The following is a 4415-nucleotide window of genomic DNA, read 5'->3' as shown; positions in this document are numbered from 1 at the left end:
CTCTATATCCGATTTCCTTAATCAAACCTGCTTATTTGATGTGTCCTGTTGTAACCTTGCTTCTATAATTAACCCCATGAGAACTACCAGCCAATTGGCCAAAATGAATATTGTGTCCAATTTTGAACCAATCAAGGAGGGTATTAATAAGATCATCTACAATGCAAGTTTGACCATAAATAGTTTAAAGCTGAGTCATAATTGGTAATTGAAATGAGCATTTCAAGTTTTCAACCAATCAGAAATGCTGTTAGATGACCAGCAGTATCCAGTGGGTTAAGGGAAAAAAGAGGTTATCCAAAATATATAACCTGGTCAAAGTTTATGGTTGTCCACTGCAGGTTTTGATTGCTGGCAACTTTTAACATCATTTTATCTGCAAAACAATGAGCTATTCCATTTAAAATCCACACTACCCCCGTGGAAGATTTTGGAAAGATATGGAAACCCATATGCCCTCTGTATTATGGCTTTACCACAACTGGAGTGAGCATTTAAAATAGAATTTACCCAATGGCAATTTATTTCTTGCATTTACGGCTCTAGCTACTATGGGCTATTTGCAGGGAGGAGATAAGTTTAAGTGACCGCTTATGGGTTTGAATTTCAACCAGCCTAATCATGAAGCTCCCATGGCCAAGTGGTTAAGGCATAGGTCTTGTAAACCTGAGGTCCTGGGTTCGATTCCCAGGCGGGATCACTTTTTCTCCTTGTCTCCTTTATTATTTGCGATGGCGAACCTGGTGAAAATTAATGTTTATGTAGAATTTACCCAACTGTCTATTCTATTTGAAACTCATACTCCCTCTATGGAAGACTTTAGCTAAATCTTCCACAGAGGTAGTGTATATTTTAAATGGAATAGCCCAATTCTTGATGTTACCACATTCCATGCCTTTTTTACAATAACTTTCACTCCATCATGAATAACTGGGGGAATGGCTTCCTCCATTGTGGATTTGACATTCCATAAACAATATATAGCAACATTAATGGCAGATGACAATTATTTTATTGACTCAATGAAGATAAAATATAGGTCACATGATGACACTTTGTGTGGCAGTTCATTTGTCATGACTATCCACCAACACAACCTTAGGATCATTCTAGGTTTATCTGACATTTATTTAGTAACAAAGACCATTCTGAAAGAATAGAATAAAGACCATTCTAGAAGAATGTATCACTGACCATTCTGGAAGAACCGGCTCAACAAATTGAGATGGTATGGCCATGTTGTCTGTGTACCTAATCACCGTCTCTCTTTCCAAATCTACAAGAATTACATCACTGTCCCTATAGGTAACCAGGTCACCCACCTACTAGATGGAAAGACCAAATGCAACTGAGCATGGGGATGCCACTGGAGGATACTGAACATCAGGTCCAAGAAATAAAGAAGTACAGGCAGTTGACTTAGATGAGGTCAAAGGGCCACACCGGACTGTAGAATTAAGTCAAGTCAAGACATTCATTTTGTATATTCTGTGCAAAAGGACTTATTTTGAATGCTACTTTGAATGCTACTTGAATGCTACTTGAATGCTACTTGAATGCTACTTTGAATGCTACCAAAAGCTGTGCTTAACCTTTTGATGATCAGGTTGTCTATGACCAGAGAAGATTACATCTTCTCTGCTATGACAGAACATGTGGATTTGTTTATGATATTATATATGTATAGTTTATCACAAAATGGTTTTTGTCATAAAGTTAATTTTTATTACTTCCGTGGTCCGGTATGCGCGCTGGTGAATTGCGATCGCAGTAGAAGTGACAAGGTCGCCTTACTATGCGCAAGGCCAAGACCATGCAACCGGCTTGTTGTCAAGTGCGTTGATCAGCCAATCAGCGTGATTGTTTATTTATTCTGTGTGCACGCTTGTCTACGCTAGGCGCACAGCTCGGACCACAGAAGTAATAAAAAATTAACTTTAGATAGGACCAAGTTTATAGACAGTATCATCTTGTCATTTATATATCAGCTATATGGTATGTGAAATGGCCCTAGTATGAAGACGGCATAGACCAATTTAAAAAGAAGTATCCCATTGCTAATATAAGTAAACTACACAACCTTTTGCCTAAAGATGGGATTGCACACAGTATTTATACAAACTTGAGTTGGTCACATCATTACTTTCAAAACAATAGGTAAGCCATGATAAAAGGATGCATTGACCTAGGAAATCTATATAGGTTATGCCCTTCTGGCATGAAAAGCTTACTTTTTCTTTATAACCTGTTACATGACTCTTACAGTCATCCAAGCAGCACTCGCTTGACATCCCGATGAAATCCCTACGATTTGACATAGATTTCAATTTTAGCTTCACTTATTTCCCACAACAGTTCTCAATCTAGTGGAAAAATAACTTAATCATTGTCCATTTATATTACAATAAACCCTCACCATCATAAGGAGTTGAACGGAACCAACCACCGGATTCAAATCTAATAACACCATTTCACGTATGGTCAGCGCCCTCGAGTAGTAAATAAAAAACGGCAAAACGGTCTGGTTAGAGGAAGGATGAACCGCTTTGGTAGATAAATGGACAAATAGCGACGGACGAGTCGCTGAGAGAGCAAACTTCAAATTGGCTCAGAAAAGGTTTTGTTTGGAGAATCAACAAGAGTTAGAGCCTTAGTAGAGAAGGCATGTTTTTGCTTTGTTTGGTCGACGCTTTTTTTATCAAGCTTCTTGGGAATGAAAAATGGCATGTGGTCTGTGTGCTAAGATGAATCAATAGAGAGCTGGAAATGTTTTGAAAAACTCCTTTTCCTCTTTGCAAGACAAGACTATTATTATGCCCTTTAAGGTAGCATTGGATGGTGTGAGCTATTATAATAAGGCAATATAACTGCAATAATAGTGTGGTTTTTATAGACATATTGGCCAGTGTTAAAAAAAAGCGGCTTTAGTCCTGGAATAGAATCCTGGTTAGTCTAATGGATATGATATTTTAATGTAAAGGGATTTTCAGATATTTTCTGCTCACACTTTTTTGTCTAACTGTAACCCCCAAATGATCAATAATGCCAATTTTGTTATAATAAGTTTATATCTATTTCATACGACATTGCAAATAACTGCACTATGATAGTAAAGGGCTATTCTGTGTTGTGTTGACTACTTGTGTACAGACATTAATGATCACTTGTATATATATATTTATTTGTATGTTTTTGTTTTTATTTATGCCTTTTGCTCTTCTATGTATAAAGGGCCCCTTTGGAAATAAGCCTTTGGGCTTAAAGGGCTATCCTGTGATATCTCCTTGCTCTGTTTTTTATGTGTATTATATCTTATTTATCTTAATGCATTTTATATCTATTTACCTTGTATTGTTGTATGTGCAATATGGAGATACCGAATCAAATTAAATCAAATCAAATAGTGATAATAAAAGTACTTGCATACTTTCATATTATCCTAATTTCAATGTCAGATGTTTTATATTAGTAAATGACTTTCACATTTGCCATTGTGGGCTACTTGCATGTACCTCACAAGTGGCAATACTGCTATTTTCTGAAGATAGCATTATTATATAATGTGGTATATACTGCTGATAGTAATATTATATTATTTACTATCTACTGAAGATAGCAGTATTATATAATGTGTGGTATATACTGCTGATAGTAATATTATGTCATTTGCTATCTACTGAAGATAGCAGTATTATACAATTTGGTATATACTGCTGATAGTAATATTATGTTATTTGCTATCTACTGAAGATAGCAGTATTATATACCATGTGCTAGTATATACTGCTGATAGTAATAATGCAATTCGCTATCTATGTGAATATAGATAGCAGTATTTTATAATGTGGTTAAACTGCTGCTAGAAATATGTAATTCAGTATATACTGGAGATAGCAATATTTTACAATGCATTATATTCTGCTGATAGTAATGCCATGTGATTTGCTATCTATTGAAGACAGCATTATTATTACACAATGTAGCAGGTCTGTGAATAGAAGTAATATGTAATTTGCTATCTACTAAAGAGTTAAGTTATAGCAGTATTAGCTAATGTGGTATTTACTGCTGATAACAATAAAATGTGATTTGCTATCTACTGAAGATTGCTGTATTATGTACTTTCCAATTCTGATTGCAATGTTATGCAAATTGCTATCTGCTGATGATAACAATTGTACACAATCCACATGCTTACTAAGATACCTGCAAATACAGCCATAACACAGTATACCATCTACTGCTGATGTGGCATACTGCAGTTACTGTCCGTTTTCCTATACACAATACACAGTGCTCTTTCCCATTGACGCGTGACCTCTACAAATAGCCCTACGTTAAAAGTATGGGGATATGACTAGTTAACGCCGCTGTGTGAAAAATAACCGGCCAATATTAAAAGTACTCTTCTAAAA

The 4415-nt window shown here is 35.8% G+C and overlaps 1 non-coding gene across 1 annotated transcript; it reads left to right on the top strand.

Moving 5' to 3' along the window:
• The first annotated feature begins 626 nt into the window (after positions 1 to 626).
• Positions 627 to 700, top strand: Trnat-ugu (transfer RNA threonine (anticodon UGU)). The gene has a single exon. It is a non-coding gene; the product is annotated as a tRNA-Thr (tRNA).
• The last annotated feature ends 3715 nt before the right edge of the window (positions 701 to 4415 follow it).

The sequence above is a fragment of the Amphiura filiformis genome, chromosome 14, assembly GCF_039555335.1.
Source record: "Amphiura filiformis chromosome 14, Afil_fr2py, whole genome shotgun sequence".
NCBI classification, from domain to species: domain Eukaryota; kingdom Metazoa; phylum Echinodermata; class Ophiuroidea; order Amphilepidida; family Amphiuridae; genus Amphiura; species Amphiura filiformis.
The sequence above is the reverse complement of the archived record's forward strand: the minus strand, read 5'-3'. Positions and strand labels throughout refer to the sequence as shown.